We start from the raw sequence: 19,152 nt of genomic DNA, 5'->3' as shown, positions 1-19,152 counted from the left end.
AACACGGACAACAGTCATCTCCCAGGAACCCACTGGGTAACCGTCTACTTTCCTCAAGAAGGATGTGTGGAATATTTCGATTCGTATGGATTGCCTCCTTTGGAAGACGATATCATTGACTTTATGAGAAGAAATGCTCAGACCACCCGATTCAATAATGTGAAATTACAAGGCACAGATTCCTTGGTGTGTGGACAATATTGTGTGTATTTTCTGCATCATCGCCGCCTGGGCTATTCCTTAGAACATTTAGTGACTCATTTTGATCCTCGTTCTTCTTCCAGATGTGAAAGTAGATCAATGGTTTTGTGACCATTATGCTTATCTTTTGTCTCAAGCTAGGAAACGTAGTGTCCATCAATGGCCTAATGACTTCCAACAGTGGAAATCACAATTTCATTCACAACGTTGTCAGCCTTGTCCAAAATAATGTGTGAGTTGAGAAAAAATGTTTGTGATTTGAAAAAAAAGTGTTTGATGTTATATTGTTGGATTATTATTAAAAATGTTAGAGTTGTTTGTTAGTGTTAAGTGATTTTTGAATTAAAAAAATGTTGTGTTTTGAAGAAAAAATGTCTTTGTGGTTTGTTTGGCTATATGAATCTTGATTCATGCTCTTTGACTTCTTACTATCCCTCTCATGACACTCATTGAACGTTGCGGCTCGAAAACCGTGTGGGGGATATTTTCCTTCACGTCCACGCTTTGATTTTAAAGCCGGGGTAGTGTCCAGTCTAACCATCCATTGTCGACTCATCCTCCTACGAAGATGTGCTCCAAACTAGCTAAGCTAAACAGAGCCTACGTGAATTTGCATAGGGTCAGACACAGTCTGATACCGAAGCCAGAAGAGATAGAGAATGTGAGAATGTTAAAAGTCACTGAAGGCCTGATAGAAGAGCTCTTCAGAGAAGAAGTGAACAGGGATAAAGAAGAAAGGACACAGAAGTACAGACTTCAGAAACAGCAGAGAGAGCAGCAACAACAGCAGCAGCAGCAACCTGAACCTGACAGAGGCTTTGTCGATTGTCGTATCGACACCAAAGAGTTCTTCTTCTCTTTCCGAAGAAGCAGACCTATCGTCAGAAAGTCTATCGTCAGAGGACATCGCATTCATAGAAACTAAAAGATCGCCCTAGTTTCAACTTCGCACACAAAATAAACAGCCCTTTTTAGGGTTACCCCAATCTCTAGAAAAGAAATAACAATCAATTTGCCAATGTATGTATGTAGAGTAGTGTGAATATAAACACTGACTCTTTTGTGGTGTGAGTGTATGTGTTGGTGTGGACAGTAGATAATGATCATGTTTTTTTGCCGTTTGACGTGCGTGGAGAGTAGATTTGGGGTTTGATTGGATTGCTTTGCGTATGTGGATAGTATATTGAAGTGATTAATGAAAATGTTTAAATTAGTAATGGATAGTAAAAATGTGGGCGAGTGTTTCTTTTAGGTCCGCGCGTTGTTTGGTCATGATCTAGGTAATATAACTTTTGTTTTAGGGGGATGTTTCCCTTCACGTCCGCGCATTCACTATAAATTGAAAATCGCTAGGCAGTCTAGCTACCCTTGTTGATTGATCAACACCAGAATGAACACCAGACTAGCTAAACTTCTAGAACTCCAGATGCACCTGGAATATGCCAGGCGCATCCTAAATGAACTGGCCGCGGAGGCCATCGTCGAAGAGGGAAGGATGAAAGAGGAGGAAAGAAGAAAAAAAGAAGAGGAGGAAAAGGAGAGAGGACATTTCGGAATCCCAGAGACAGAAGATTGGGATTCTGAAGCCACTTATCCCGCCTCTGCACTCCCAACAAGAAAAGTAAAAGGAGACTGGGGAAGAAGATGTGTGTGTGGTGCCAGGCCTGTAAGGTGCCATCATTAACCAGGTGTGACTGGAGTTAAAAACAAACAGCCACTTTCAGGGCTACCCAAACCTTTAGCAAAGAAATAGCAATCCATTTGCCAATGTGTGTATGTAGAGTAGTGTGAATATAAACACTGACTCTTTTTTCCTACTGTGAGTGTATGAGTTTATGTATATGACTGTGTGTTTATAAGCGCTAGCATAGGTTAGTGTGGATATTAGATTATTGGGATTTGATTTTAATGCTTTGCGTGTGTGGATGGTAGATTTTGGGTTAGTTTATTGCTGGTTAGCGTATGTGGATAGTAGATAATATGAAATGAGAAAAGTAAGGGATGTTTTCCTTCACGTCCGTGCGTTTTAAGTAATGATCTAGGTAATATAAATTTTGTGTTTTAGGGGGATGTTTTCCTTCACGTCCGCGCATTCACTATAAGAACCCACAAAGTTCGTTATTCACACCATTCTGCAAAGAATAAAAAAGAAGATGGCTTCGAACCACCTTGATAAAATGAAAACATTTCAAGACGTCCTGGACAATTTGGGCATGATGGAGCAAATGTTAGTTCGGCTAAACGAGGATCACTATTCTTATAGTCCCCATCGAGTGAAGATGGAGATTAACAACTTACGAAAACTAAAGGAAATCATCAGTGATCTGTTGAAAGAAATAAAGGAGGAGAAGGAGGATGAAGAGGAAAGGATAAGGATGAGAGAATGGAATGAACAAATTGAAAAAGAAGAAGAAAATGAGAAGAGGAAGAAAGAAGAGGAGGAGAAGCAGAAAGAAGAGAAAAAGAAGAAAAAGGAGGAAGAAAAGAAAGAAAAGAAGACAAAAAGTGTAGGACAGAAAATAAGAAGCTGGTGGAGAAATAGAAGAAATTAGAAGAAGAAGAAGAAAACCAAAGGCCCTTTTCAGAGCTACCCACATTTCTCGAAAAGAGATAGACTTTCAATTGCCTACCCCTTTTTATATTTTTTTTTAAAAAAAATAGAGACCTCTCCCTGTTTCAATTTTTTTTCGCCTGTTCCATTTCCATAGACCCATCAGGTCGGGACCGTATTAAAATAGGGTCCCGACCCTGTTCCATTTCCCCTTGTCGCTCAACAGACCCAAAATATATTCCCATGTTCATTTCCCTTGTCGCTCAACAGACCCAAAATGTATTCCCATGTTAATTTCCCATTGTCGCTAAAGTGACCCAGGGGTTTTGGTAATGTTAAATTTCCATTGTCGCCAAAGTGACCCAGGGTGGTTTCTAATGCTAATTCCCATTGTCTCCAAAGTGACCCTCTTCACTACTGATAGTTCTGTAATTTTGGCACAGCTGGAGATTACATTTTTTTGGGAGCGTTTTAATCAATGACTGAGTTCATTGTGTTGGCCATTCACCTGTCTGCCAGATCTTGTTGCAAATTTTAGTTAGTAACTCTTTCATTGTTTCCCCCCCCCCCATTCTTGATAAGTTCAGCTGGGATGTTGTCTACTCCAGCTGCCTTCGCATTCTTCAGTGCTTTTATTGCTGACTCCACCTCTTCTTTGAGAATGGGTAAATCATCATCATTTAAGGAGTTTGGAACTTCAAACACCTCTTGGTCTCCTGTGGACTGATGGTTGTAAAGTTCTTTGCAATACTCAGTCCATCTTTCTGCAATGTCACTCGCTTCTGTGAGGCATTTTCCATTTTCGTCTTGAATGGTACTGACTCTTGGTTGTTTCTTTTTGGTGAGGTCTTACACAATTTGGAATGCCTTTTTGCTGTTATTCTTTATCAGACTGCTCTCTATTTCTGTGCACTTTTGTCCAATCCAATCTTCCTTTGCTTTCTTCGAGTTTATTTTTTCTCTGATATTCTTGTTTATTTCTAGGTACTCCATTCCCCCTGCTGTGTGTCTGGAGTTTTTGAGGTATCTTCGGGCATCACACAACTTCAAAATCTCTTCTGTAACCCAGGTTTTTTTTTTCTTTGGGCGATGGAGGCCAATGATGTCATAAGCAGCTGCTGTAATGACTGTGTTGAAAGTGTCTGTCATCACTTTAACAGCACCATCCATCAAAAGGAGTGGAGCAAATTTTCCCCCAATTGTGGCTTGAAATGATTTGCAGATGTCAGGGTCCTTCAGTTGTTCAAGGTTGAATTAGAGCCTGATGTTCTTTGGCTTGATAATTTTCTTCAGCCTCACTCGGATGTTCATAATCATGAGGTCGTGATCACTCCCAACATCATCACCTGGAAACGTCCTTGTTTTGGCTCTATTGATGCCAGATCGGTAACGGTTTTGAACCAGTATGTAGTCGATCTGGTTGTGATGGGTTCCATTTGGTGCGTGCCATATCCAGCATCGTGAAGCTTTATGTTGTCCCAGGGTGTTGGCTAGTACAAAGTTGTTGTTGCTGGCGAACTCGAGTAGCCTTCTCCCTCTTTCATTGGTAAGCTCATTGCAAGAAGGTCCACAATGATCTTCCCAGTCTTTTAGAGTATCTTTGCCAACTTTGGCATTCCAGTTTCCTTGGATGATGAGGATGTCTTTTCTACTGACCATGTTTAGAATACCCTGGAGTTTGTTGTAAAACTCCTCTATTTCTTCATCATGATCGGTAATTGGAGCATAGACTTGGATAACTGTTGTTAAAGGGAGATGCTTTCAGACGAATGGAACTTATTCTGCTAGATATGGGGCAGCATTCAAGCACAGATCCCTTGATGACTTTGTTGATAAGGAATCCTAGCTTGCTCCATTTATGGACTTGTCAAACTCTCCATTGTAGTAGAATATATGCCCCTCTTCAGTTTTGATGTTCTCCTAGGGCTTTCCATCTAACTTCACAGAGTCCCAGAATGTGCCATGTGTAGTGTTCCAGCTCATGTGTCAACTCTTGGAGTCTTCCAATTTGCGCCAGATTTCTAATGTTCCAGATGGCGATGCTGTCTCTCGCTCTTATTTTATGCATAGTACCAGTAGCACACTTGTCACCTCCGTCCTGGTGGACAACGGCAGGCGCGGTCCTTGTTGACCCGGGCGACGACCGATCCGGTATGGTAAGTTCAAATTTGTCCAGCATTATCAGTGTGTCTTGGGTAAAAGTCGTCTGGCGGAGCCTATCCCTCTCCAGACCAAGTGGTTGCCAGAAGGGATGTAGTATATCAGCCAGCTGCCTTAGGGTCTCCACTCCGGATTTTAAAATGTTATGAAATGTTAAATATATTGTTGTTAAGAGATATTATTTTACAAACTAAAATACAGTTGTGGAGTTAGGCATGTGACATATGAGCCATCACACAGAAGAAGGTCAACACGTCCGTTGGTCTGTAAGATGCGAGTATAAGAACAATCCCTATCACGCAACGCCCATGCCTTTCCTGCCCTGAATGTACCGCACTACACACAACCTGCAACAACAATGGTGATTGGTTTTCTAAAGTCCGTCTTGGAAAAGTCAACAAATTGGGTGTGAATATTTGGAACAATGAATGGATTCCATGATGGCATCGCCAGAGTTCGAAATTATGATATATCGATGTGTTTCTGTATCATTTAGACTTTAGAAGTACCTATGCCATAGTGGAACGTTTTGCGAGGGTCATATGGTACTTATGACGATGAGAATGCGTACGTAGGTTAATAGTTAGTACAAGTCTGAAGAAAATGTCTGAGGAAATGTACCAATCAAACAAAAATATTATGAACAAAGAGATTAAATACATCAATTTAATATTATATTTTTCAATGACCTAACGACAATGTGATGAAACAGACGTATGCTCAAAATGTCGCGGTGATAAATCTTCATAGTGATCAAAAGAAAGTGAATCGCCGGACGATCACACTTCGAAGATCCAAACAGTGTACAGTATGTCACCCTTTTATCTTTGTTTAATTTATGCACTTGCTCTTAAATACAACACAATATATAATACATATAAATAATCATTATCAAGTTTTAAAAAAAAATCTTAACAGATATTAAATCATCAGAATCGGAATTAATTCTATTCCGGCTGCATTTGAATTCCGGTAGTAAATTAGTAATCCTACAGAATCCCTCTTAGCTAACAGTTTTCCTTGAAATCGATATAATGCAAAAAAGTTAAGATGTGCAACAGACTCTTCTGAAAGTTTGTTTGTCCAATTGGCTATGAAAAGAATAATATCATTATTCTGAAATACTAATAGTTTAAATTATTGCAGGTTTAGTTTATTTAGCAATTTACCAGAGAGTCCTTGTAAGGTCAACAAAACGATTAATAATAATGCCTTCTCCCCCGTTTAATAATGTAAATGTTTTTTGTGATGTATGTCCTTTTGTAGGCTCTAGACTTGGTGGACGCCTTATATCATTCCCCTGCCTCTCGTTAATGGCATTTTGGTGGTTTGGTTCATTCCTGACTAGGTACGGTTTGTGGCAACATACGCCTATTTGAAATATGCGATTTGTTTGTCCGAAAATTGAGTAGGCTGAATTGTTTGGTCTGTAAGATGCGATATATATATATATATATATATATATATATATATATATATATATATATATATATATATATATATATATATATAATCCATCTCTATCCAAGAAGCAGAGTTATATTATTGCTGATGGTTTTCTGCTGAACTCTTTGAGACCTGGATAAAGCAGGCCATTCTAAATCAAAGAGAATCTTGGAATCGGTTGACTTCTCATCGTCCATCTCCTGGTCTGATCAAATAGCTGCGTCAAGATCACGAACTCACTCAGTCATCTTCTGCACGTGCTGACATATGTGCTTACACCAATACCTGGGACTGTATAAACACGTTTGATTACACGAACATCAAACGCTGCTGAAATAGACCCGTAAATAAACGAAGTAAATAAAAGGATTGAAGCGATTACAATTTCAGATCTTCGTAGAGTTCAAACTTTCAAACAAGTGAGTAACGGAATTTTCAATTAGATACATTTTTCATTATACTCTCATGCCGATTGTGCATCAGCTAAAGAAATCGCACGACGAACGCTGAGATGTCGTGCCCAAAAGTGAAAAAAATGCATGAATACTTTGGAGGAATGTATACTTCATGCATATGACAAGCATATCTCATAATACTTTGAATTTCCAATGAGAAACTAAAAATAATAAAAACAAATTTATTTGCCTCTTATTTAAACCTTCTCGTATACATTGTGATAGCTCATACCCATTCTTCATTCGTCCATCCGTTCGTCCATAACTGCTTTTCGTATAACCTGAATTCCAACTACTTTGACTGCAGGAAAGCAAATATGTTTCTTATCATTTTTGTAGTATAAATTGATGATCTCGAAGGTGTTACCAACAAAGATATTGGTTGATTCATAGAAAGTAGAAATCACAATGGAAAGTCTACATTGAACATCTGAGAAGTATCATAGCAACAAACAGAATGGTGATATTTTGTATACGTACATAAATGTGTTTGTTTTATTTCGATACAAGAACTTTAATTGCCAAATGTCATATACACAAAAGCAAGTAAAACAAGGGTACCTTGAACACATCATTACATACCAACTCCATTTTTCATAGTCCTCAACACAGATAACCAAACTTTGTGAGTAGGAACAATTGTTTCTGTTGACATTTAGACCACTAAATGACCAGACTCCATTTTTACCTAATGTTAATCCATCCACATATTTGGTACAAGTGTATACTGTAGAAATATTGTTATTTACAAAACCCATCGCTTTTGACAATATGACTTTGAAGGGTGCGTTTATGTAATTACCCGTGGCTGACTCCAGTTTAATGATATAACAAAGTAGTAAGCCTGAAATAAAACTACGCAAAAGAAAACATATCGAGTGACAAGTTTCTCATCAATGTCATGACCTACTCTAACGTTTACCCTACTTATTCTTTGAGAAACTAATAACGAGTAACTTTCGAATATTTTACGGGGAGGTCAATGACAAGTTTGAAACAAACTACAGTGAGGAAGTTTGTAGACATACGCGTAATGTTTCAGTGGAGCAGGATTCAGACAACTGATTCCAGTGAATGATAAGTACAACACTGTGTTTGCATGTAATCAGAACATAGTGTAGATATCTGGAACGTTTTGGTCGATGACTATAAAACCATTACATGTTTGTAAAGGCATCTTACAAATGGGTAAAGTAACACATATGTCATTAGTGTAGCAGATCACCTTTATAATTTATCTTTAACTTATTACATCTGCTGCTACTAGTAGTCGTCGTAATAGTACTTGCGGAGGAATTGAGTACCAATAATCATAGCTGAAGTAATATTGGCACGATTTAGAGCTGTATTGATAGGTGTTGATGTTAGTAGACGAAGTTAGTAGTGGTAATGTAATTAGAAAACAAAAGGCATCGTTGAAACAGACAACAAATGTAGTATCAATAGTAGTAGTCACGGTAGTTGTAGCAGTATTAGTAATAGTGTAGGTAGACGAGACAGGTAGACTCGAGAGCATACAGGCTGAGACGGGTATTCAAATAAAACATATTCAAAAGATTTATACACGCGTTGTGATTTATCCTCGTAGTAATTTAATCTGTTCTGCTTGTCACAAAGATCAACATGTCTTCCTTTTGTGTACTAGACTTAACCACTTGAAACTATACAAGCCTCTCCCAAGTTTGCACATCAAATTTGCACTTAAGCACCGCCTTTGACAAGGTTAAAATCTGGCAAGACGATCACAACTTTTAATAACATAACTTGTAGTACATGCTTGCTAAATTGCAGTCGTGATTGATTGTTTTATTTATAACAACATTGCTGTATATGGAAAAATGACAGAAATACTTCACATGAAGCAGAGTACGCACGCTTCTCGAGGGGATCATCTCTCATGGATTTTGTTAGAAATTTTGTAAGTATATGTTATCCATTTTTGATTTCAAACTTAACGTATGCGTTAAATTTGTTTTGTACATGGTAAACACAGGTGTTAAAAGCACATGTACCTATGCGAACCGTAAACGATGAGGAAAAAGCGTGGTGGCTCAATTGTTAGCCAGAAGGACTCGCGAGCAAGAAGTGTACTCTGACTTGATTCACAATTGTTTGTTTTTGGGTAATTAACTTGACTTTAATTGTCAATTATATCGGCGGTACGAAATACTCTCGTATCTTGAGCTACGGTAAGTTAGACTTCAGTGATTTAAAATCAATTAAAGAAATCACCTAACAATGACATATCGTATCTTGTCATATGCACACACTTTATTAAAATAATGCTATGTTACTAAGTCACTTGAACCGCTCCGGCGGCTTAGTGGTAATAACGTCCGCCTCGGATGCGGGAGGTCGTGGGATCGATCCCCGGCCGAGTCCTACCAAAGACTTACAAAAATGGTATTTCAAGCTGCCTCGCCCAGCGCTCAGCATTAACAAGTTAGTGTTAGGACTTGTCGATCTGGTGTCAGGATAATGACTGGGTGGGACATCATGCCACATGTCTGCGGCTTGATGTCCCAGTGCTAGACATCACTATAAACTGCCACACTGCAGCCATCGTAGCGATATGACTAAAAAAATTTTAAAGCTACGATAAAATCCAAATCACACCCCTCACACACTAAATCACTAAATAATAAGCATTTTGATCTCTTGAAGTGTAACTATAAAATAACCAACTATTAATAGAACAACTGTACTTGACAAAACGCGCTATAGCTTAAAATAAGATTTAATGATTTAAGACGTTCGGCCTGTAAAAAAACCCACTATTTTATGTAATGTTTGTATGTGGGTAAATGTTTTAAAACTCAGCATTTACTTTTAAAGGAAAAGAGAAAGGAATAAAGAGTAAAGCATGATAGCTCATGCCCATTCTTCGTCCGTATGTCCGTTCGTCCGACACTGTTTTTCGCGTAACTTAATTTCTGATTGAAGAAGAGTTATTATGATTGGTATATTTCTGGATGATAAGTGGATAAATACGAAGGATGAACTATCGGAGATATTGCTGGATTCGTAGAAAGTAGGAATTACAATGAGGAAGCGAGAAGTATCAGAGAAACCAGCAGACCAGTGATATCCGTTAGACATACATATATGAGTGGGATTTTTTCGATATAAGAACTTTAACTGCCAAATGTCATACAAACAAAATCAAGTAAAACAAAAGTACAGTGAACAGTACTTTACATACCAACTCCATGTGTCACGATTTTTTATACAGGCGAGCAAATTTATGCGCAGTAACAACTTGTTTCTGTTGACATTTAGACCCCGAAACCACTAGACTGCATTTTAACTTAATGTGTAACCCATCCACGCAAGTTTGCCCATGTTTGCACTGTAAAATTATTGCTATTTTTCGAATCCGATTATCATTCTTTCCGACTCTGTAATATTTACCATTCTGGCTCTGAACTCGGCATGTTCGATCCATTTAGAAGCAACGGTGTTTCTATGTTTGATTAATGGTGGCTGAAGCAAATGTAATGACATAACAAGAAAACGAGCTTGACGATGAAAAAATATGTCGAGTGATATGTTCATTGGATCAAAGTTATGAACTGCTATGACACTGAACCTACTTACTTTATTATGTTACGTGTTTAGGCTCTAATAAACCGTAACAAAGAAAAAGTGAAACAAGTTTTGTGAAATTTAACAAATAATTGATTTCCCTGGGAAAAAAGTAAAATGAAAAAGTATAAAAAGAACTTACGACTTTAAAAATATCAAATCCAGAAATAATACATTAATCCACGAATAAATTTTAGAAGTCATAGTAATGAAATGTTCTTATGAATTTAAGTTCGAGTTCCGACGAAAAATCCAAAATGGAAGGCGATGACGTATAGTGTAGCCTTTATAGTACAGATGTTTCTTCAGTTCTTTTTTGATCCACAAACAATATTCCGGTTTTTGAATTAGAAAATGCAATTTAAATAAATGTCTTTGCTTAAGAATTCTATTTTAAGCATTCAATTATTTCAAGGAAAAATAATTAGTCTTTCAGAATCCAAGTACTTAAATAAAAATTAAAATGTAACTCCAAACTGGTCACAACGGAACACTTTCCAGTGTCCAAAGTAAAAGCTTAACTGAGATTATTTCTCTATAGACAAAAGTTATACAGTCAAATAATGCGCAAAATAGATACCCGTATGAGGGTCATGTGATTACATCTCAGAACTGTCTAAGGACACATTTTACAGCACAGCCTCGACTTCACAACTATCATTCACACATGAAGAATGAATTTAAAAAAGTTGTTTACTTGTTTCTTAATCAAGGCCAGGAACTAGGTCAGAAAAAGATACAAAGTTCGGTGTTTACAACTAAACGGTCAGGTCAAACTAATTTCTGAAAATATCAAATTCCTAGTAAAAATTACATTACTTTAACATGTAATTAAATAAAAATAAAAAGATTTTAAAACTTACAAACAATTAAATTTAGTCAAATATAAATTAATTCAAATATACACAACAACTTTATCAGAGATAATGCTAGTAAACTTCGAAACACTCCGTTTCACACCGGACTCTCAACCTTTAATACTTTTCCAGTCCATGAATGGACTCAACCGTAATATATAGTTCATTTGCAACAGATCTTTTTCTCTACTCATCCAGTCATCATTTAATTTTCAGTATTAGACAAAACTGAAATTGGCTAACCAAAACCGTAAAACTGTTTCGCATTACTTTTGTTTCTTAAATGAAAGCACAACATTTAGTAGGCTCCTTATTTGGCTTTAACATAAAATTGAAATATTACATGTTGCAATATTTGTTTGTTTTATTTCAAGGATACACTTTTATTTCAACCACTTCCAAATATCTATGCTGGCATAAGTGTCATTTTGGATTTGTGTAGACACGTGCGTAACGGGTGATTGGATTATGATTCAGAGAATCGATTCCAGTGACTGATAAGTACAAAAATGTGTTTCTATTTAATCAGAACTTGATGTAGATGTCTGAATGTTTTGGAGCGATAACCATAAAACAATTATATGTTCGCAACATCATTTTGCGAATGGGTATAGCAAGTTATAAGTACATAGTGTAGTAGATCACCTTTTTAATTTATCTTTCATTTATTATTTCATCTACTAGTAGTACTCATTGTATTACTTGAAGACGAATTAAATAACAACAGTAATAATACATGTAATATTAGCACCATGTATAACATTAATGATATAGGTCGTAGTACTAGGCGAAGTTAGTAATAGTAATGTAATTAGAAATCAAAAGGCATTGTAGAAACAGACAACAAGATTAGCATCGATTGTTGTAGTAACGGTAGATCTAGAAGTAGTAGTAGTAGCATTAGTAATAGTGCAGTTAGACGAATACGGTGGACTCGTGAGCTGAGACGGGCCGTCAAAAGAAACATATGAAAGAGCCTTATGCAAGCTTTCTGATTAACGCTATGAGTAATTTAATCAGTTATGCTTGTCACTTGTCACTAAGATAAACATATGTGTTCCTTTTGTGTACTAGACTAAACCACTCGAAAATATACAAGCGTCTCCCAAGTTTAGACTTCAAATTTGTGCTAAAGTTCATCCGTTGGTAAGGCTAACATATGGCAGGGTTATCTCTACTTTTCATAAAATAGCTCGTTGATGCATGACTGCTAAATTGCAGCTGTGATTGCTTGTTTTGTTTATAACAGCGATGCTTTATATAGGGAAGTATGAGTAATGTTTCACGGGGAAGAGAGTACACACGTTTGTATAGAAGTTTACCATTTATATATTTCGCACAAATTTTGAAGGTATCCGTTATCGATATATCATTTTAAAATTAAGTATATGATTTTGGTTTTTTTAATTTTTTAAAGACAAATACTCATAACCTACGTACATGGATATTTAAACCTCGATGAGGTAAACATATGACATATAAATCTTTTCTTTCAAGCCGATACAATAGAATCAGTGAATGTAACTTGTGGAACCACAGAAAAATTATGTCGTATTATTTGCGAAGCAATCATGAGGAAAACATTTGCTTGCTCAATCGTAAATCAGAAGGACTTGCGGTTAGAATGTCGCTGTTTTGTATCCTGCCTTGCTTTGCCGTTGTTTGTTTTTGGGTAATAAACCTGACTTTAATTGACAATAATTGCAGAGGCGACAGATAATCTAGCATGTCTTGAAATGATGCAAGTTGTTTCCCATTGGACAAGTTGGTCCATTGTGTTCTTGGAAGAATTAAGATATTTCCCATCAGATGGATTAGTAATGTGGGTTCTTCTACGAAGTTGGATATTTGCAAAAAATTCACTTAGCTTGTAGCAGCAGAATGAGTTCTCATCCTTTAGGTTTCTATATATGTGCGTGGAGTTAGACAATTTTAGGTAGTCTTACTTGATATTTTCTTATTGTATCACCAGCTTTCCGATTTATTTAATGTTGTGTTCCGATATTATTTGAGAGGAGGCGTTTACAAGATTATTAAATTGAACTACAAAGTGTTCATAAGACTAAACAATTGTTCATGGACTGTTGTAAATTATACGTAGTATTTCCAGACAATGGCATCATCTTGATACATCAGGACTGTTTGCATTCGAGGACCTGAAATTCATTCGGAAAATTATTTTTCTTTTGGACTTGATTATAACTATTTTATGATTATTTTGGATTCAATTCATAATATTGTCAGTAAATTGTCGGTTAGTAGCAAATGATCCATATAATCATATTACACAACAAAATTGCTTGCCTTATATATTGCCCTACAATAACATAATACAACGGTTATTTTCCAAGGAGAAGACATTACGGTACATTATAAATATTTCTCTTTCAGATCGGCGACGGCATTAGTCCTTTATAACTATATGTTTTAATGTGAAGTCATCAAAACAATCTCTCTTCTGTCTCTGCAATTTCTAGCCCAGTATAAACTGTGAGGCATTACGTGACTATATTACGCTTAGTAAAGTTGTATATGTAGAATCGTAAATCCATGTGTATGTCTAACAACAACCATCTTTAAATGCGATTTTTAGCAGTATTGCTTGAACACTGTCATAATTTCACCATTTCTCGACATTGTGTATCAAACCCCCCCCCCACCACCACCACCAGAAAAGAATATGCAAAACAAATGCAAGGTAAAGTTAATGAAAATTGAAAGAACAATGCCCCTTTAAGTATAGTCCATAACTGTAGCTGCTGATGAAAATATACACCAATCTGTATCGAACCGACACTATAAATGTCATAGAGGTTCGTATTGTTGCATTAATTTAAATCTAAATAATATATGTACTATATATAACGAAACAAGGATGATATTTCTCTTACTTATCCTGCTACCCATTTAAGAACTGAAACTGATATTTCAAGTTACAGTTCGCGTTGTGTAATAAGGTATGCATTTTTTGAAAAAAACGTATATTTCTCAGGATAAATGAGAGTACATTAGTCTCTTCTATGACAGAATGCACTACTCAATTTGTGTTAATTGGGTACATTCACGCGACCAAGCGCAACCAATGGTAGGTTGCATAATTATTCTGGAAACGTCGAAATCTCATCAGTCACTGAGAAATTACGCCATAGGCGCCATTTTAGGTCTTATTAATAAGATTATTATTAATCATTGTCTACACATACATAAACATCTGTTTATTAGATCATATACAATATTATAAAATTAACAGATTCGAGTCACGTAGCGTAGGCTAAACTTAAATAAATATGTTTCACGCATTACAGGCTTGAATAAGAATTATAAAAATTAGATACAATTATGTACCAGGAGTTGAGAAAATAGAGATATACATATGCATGTATGTATGTATGTATGTATGCATGCATGTATGTATGTATGTATGTATGTATGTATGTATGTATGTATGCATGTATGTATGTGTGTGTGTGTGTGTATGTATGCATGCATGTATGTATGTATGTACATATGGATGTATGTATGTAGATATGTATGTATGCATGTATGTATGTATGTATGTATGTATGCATGTATGTATGTATGTATGTATGTATGAGTGTGCGTGTATGTATGTATGTATGTATGTATGTATGTATGTATGTATATCTGAATGTATGTATGTATCCGCCTCCACCAAACCTACCTCAACAACCCAAAGTCCACCTCCAGGAAAGATGCCTACACCAATATACACAGAACTGTACAGGAGAAACTGCGAGACACATAGATGAGCAACAAAGCTGATGAGATCCAGTGCTACACAGACAGGCATGACATAAAGAAATTCTACAACGCCCTGAAAAAAGTGTAAGGACCTACATCCTCTGGATCATCCCCCCTTCTTAGCGCAGACGGAAACACACTAATTACTGACACAGAGAAGATTCTTTAACGTTGGGATGAACACTTTGACAGAGGCCTGAAACGTCCTTCATCCATCAACGATGAAGCTATCAGTCGTGTCCCCCAATTACCGAATCATTGAATGACCCCCCAACCTTGCTCGAGAAACAAAAAGCGATACGTCCGCTCTCCAGTGGCACAGCCCCTGGTTCAGACTCCATCCCAGCTGAAGTCTACAAAGGAAGGGGGCTCAGCCCTGATAGAAAGGCTCCACCAGCTGTTTTTACTGATCACGCAGCAAGAGACGATCGCCCAATACTTCAAAGAAGCCTCTATTGTCCTCCTGTATAAGCGCAAAGTGAACAACTAGTATTGTGACAACCACCGGTGTATATCCTTGCTCTCAATCGCAGGAAAGATAATCGCCAGAATCCTACTAAACCGCCTCACTACGCACATTGGTAAGGCTCTCCTGCCAGAAAGCCAGTGATGATTCCAAAAAGAACGTGGGACCATCGAAATGGTGTTTGCTGCGAGGCAGCTACAAGAGAAATATCAAGAGCAAAACGTCGACCCCTTCTCTATCTACGTCGACACGACAAAGACCTTTGATACTGTCAGTAGAGAAGGCTTGTGGAAGGTAATGGCCAAGTTCGGAGGCCCGAAAACATTTTATATCCATGCATGGTGCATCAATTCCACAACGGCATGCAGGAACGATTCTAGGACGATGGAGAAACATCTGAGCTATTCTCAGCAACCAATGTTGTCAAGCAGGGTTGTGTTCATTCACCAACACTGTTCAGCCTATTGTTCTCCGTATGTTGACTAATACTTTCAGAGACGGAGATGCTGGAGTCGGCATCACGTACCGTACAGATGGAAAAGTGCTCAACCCCAGGATGATTCAAGCGAAAACCAAGGTTATGACAGACATCATCAGGGAATACTTATTTGCTGCCGACTGCGCCCTCAACGCTAGCTCAGAAGCCGACCTGTAACACAGCGTTGAAAAGTTCTCCTGCTCCTGTACAAGCTTTGGCCCCACCATCAGTACCAAGAACATTGAAGTCCTGCATCAACCGGCCCCTGAAAAACTCTGTGTTGATCCAATCATCACCGTCAACTGCCACAGACTCAACGTAGTGAAGCGCTTCACCTACCTTGGCAGCACACTGTCACAGAGCGTCACTATTTACGACAAAGTGAACTTCCGCATTGCCAAAGCCAGCTCAGCTTTCGACAGACTGTATGCCAACTTCTAACATAGAAGAGGCATAAACATCCGGACCAAATTATAGGTATACATGGTAGTTGTGTTTCCCACACTGCTTAACGCATGAGAAACGTGGATGGTGTATCAACGCCACGCCAGGAAGCTGAACCACATTCCCACCATATGTCTCAGGAAAATCCGCAATATCAAGTGGCAGGACAATGTCCCAGACACACAGGTACTCGCCCCAGCAAGTCTACCCAGCATCCACACCATCCTAATGCAGTCCCAGGGACATGTTGTACGCATGCCAGACCACCGGCTGCTGAAGAGACTCTTCAATGGCGAGCTACAGAAAGGACAGCGATCCCACGAAGGTCAGAAAAACTTTTTCAATGACAACCTGAAAGCTGTATTTAAAGCGTTCATCATAAACACTGAATCATAAGAGCAAACAGCAAGCGATCGAGTCAGGTGGCTTTCCTCAGTGAACAAAGGCTATATGTTGTGCGAATCTAGCAGCAAAGTAGCTGCAGAGCTGAAGAGGCAAGCCAGAAAAGCGCGTGCCATCAACCCTCCTGGAGATGTCTTACTCATCATTTGTTCCTTATGCAAACGAACATTCCGTGCAAGGATTAGCCTCATCAGCCACCTGCGCACGCATAGGAAAGAACTTGCCCCTACAACCCTCGGATGACTAGAGTGGTCCTCGTCTATTCGACAGACGGACGGACAACAACAGCAACATGTATGTATGTATGTATGTATGTATGTATGTATGTATGTATGTATGTATGTATGTATGTATGTATGTGTGTGTGTGTATGTATGTATGTATGTATGTATGTGTGTATGTATGTATGTATTTATGTATGTATGTATGTATGTATGGATGGATGGATGGATGGATGGATGGATGTGTGGATGTATGTATATGTTTGATAACGGTGTCATAGTTTCCAAGTTACAATCCAGGGAAAAGGGTCAAATGGGTTGTTTTGAATATGATGGGTATTGCGGACAAGTTACTCATAGTCTTGAAATATGCAAATAGTCAACTCACTATATACATCCACATCTCTCTCTCTCTCTCTCTCTCTCTCTCTCTCTCTCTCTCTCTCCACACCCATATATTGCCATCACGTTATCCCCTTAAACGCTGCTATAGATATAACTCTGGATTTGCCCTGTATTTTAATAAAGTTCCATACTAACAAATGTAACAAGTAGAAAACATAAAGTAATGGTGTCTAAGAGAAACAAATGAGCTATATATTGAAAAAAAGTAAAACTATAAAAATACAGAATATTCATGCATACGACACAAGAGCTTATATACACTTGTTAAAATTCCGAATCTTTTGTAATCATAACAATGCAAACAAGAATGACAGGCACCTATATTACGTGGATTCTGTTGCTCTTTAACATCACTGACCATTGTCAGTATATCCCAGAAAGGATATTGTAACAAAAAGAAAAATATGACAATTTTTGTTGCTCTCAGATAATACAAATAGTTAATTTTTTATATTAAATTCTGTTATAAGGCTAAAGTTGTGAATGTGGCTAAATTGACCCATGTGATAAACTCTATTTTACCGTGGTGTATTTCTTCACACCTTGACACAAACATCATTCGTGAAATAAAAGTAGTTCTTATTTATTCAGCAGGATAAATGCCAAGGTACATCAAAAATAGTTTATTAAGCTGATGTGTCTTCAAATAATAAAAATATGAAATTTTTAAAAAGTCTGATTTATACTGTATTGTAATGCCATACAGTTCAATACAGAAGGATAATTTGTAAATGCACGGTACAATATGTATTGTGTCTGTTGAATAGGATATTTGTATGCTTTATATTGTTTTAAAATTAATAGAAAAAGAAAAAGTAAAGACAGATATAAGTTTACATTATTAGAGTAGTCGGTAAAAAAAAAATTATTGTTAGACAGTAGAAGCGCATTAACAGGCAAGTTGCAAAGTGTATGCCAAAATATATGCACATGGTAGCTAATATGGTAGGGAGTTTGTCTGCCGAAAAGCATTGTTCAAGTCACAACAACATATATTTGTTGTGGTAGTGAACCTTTGCAAGTTCTATCCTGCCTGTCCCCATCATTAACGATTTACAAGCTTGCTGTAAAACTTTATTCGGTCACATAAAAATATTAAAAATTTATATAATTACATGCAAAGTTATATATCAACTTGAAAATCACTATTCTCTACTATATATTTGCATTTGTTGCCTCGGTACTCGCTACTATAAGAAAAGAGATCTTTGTATATACACACCATTACTGCTGTCAGCTTTACTCTTGCGCAGAAGACGAACATAAACTATTAGAGTGACGCGATTTTGAATTATTGGACAGTCTGAACAAGAAACGTTCGCGTTTGCTGCCACAAGAGATGAAAGAACTGAAACAGCTAATAAAATAATATAAACCCTTATTTAAAGATATTCCGAGCAAATTTTTCACGAATCTGAATTAGTGAGTTTAACACCTGTAAAGCATTATCGTTATTGGGCTAATCCTCTCAAGCAAACCTATCTGAAGAAAGAAGTTCAGTAAATTTGATTGGAGTTCACCTAGTATTCTAGTGCCGAAACCAGACAAAACATTACGTATGTGTATTGATTACAGAAAAATATACAGTTTCTTTAACACAAATTTATTTTCACTTCCTGGAATGAGTACATCTACAGGATTGGAAATGCCAAATATGTCACTAAGTTTGACCTCTTGAAGAGATTCTGTCAGATTCCACTTTTTGAGAGAGCAAATACA

The 19,152-nt window shown here is 37.3% G+C and overlaps 1 protein-coding gene across 2 annotated transcripts in view; it reads left to right on the top strand.

The window, feature by feature from the left end:
* LOC149770732 (uncharacterized) overlaps positions 1-19,152 on the top strand; it is a 113,415-nt gene that overhangs the window by 19,341 nt on the left and 74,922 nt on the right. The window contains exon 1 of one of the 2 annotated variants that reach the window (XM_089949186.1): positions 8,552-8,731. The exons of the other annotated variant lie outside the window; for it this stretch is intronic. The gene's annotated coding sequence lies outside the window, so the exon portion shown is untranslated. Of the gene's footprint in view, positions 1-8,551; positions 8,732-19,152 lie in introns of those variants that run through there. 2 annotated transcript variants of the gene reach the window in all.

Source organism: Sinohyriopsis cumingii, unplaced genomic scaffold (genome assembly GCF_028554795.1).
Source record: "Sinohyriopsis cumingii isolate HCF-2022 unplaced genomic scaffold, ASM2855479v2 utg002441l, whole genome shotgun sequence".
Lineage (NCBI taxonomy): Eukaryota > Metazoa > Mollusca > Bivalvia > Unionida > Unionidae > Sinohyriopsis > Sinohyriopsis cumingii.
The sequence above is the reverse complement of the archived record's forward strand: the minus strand, read 5'-3'. Positions and strand labels throughout refer to the sequence as shown.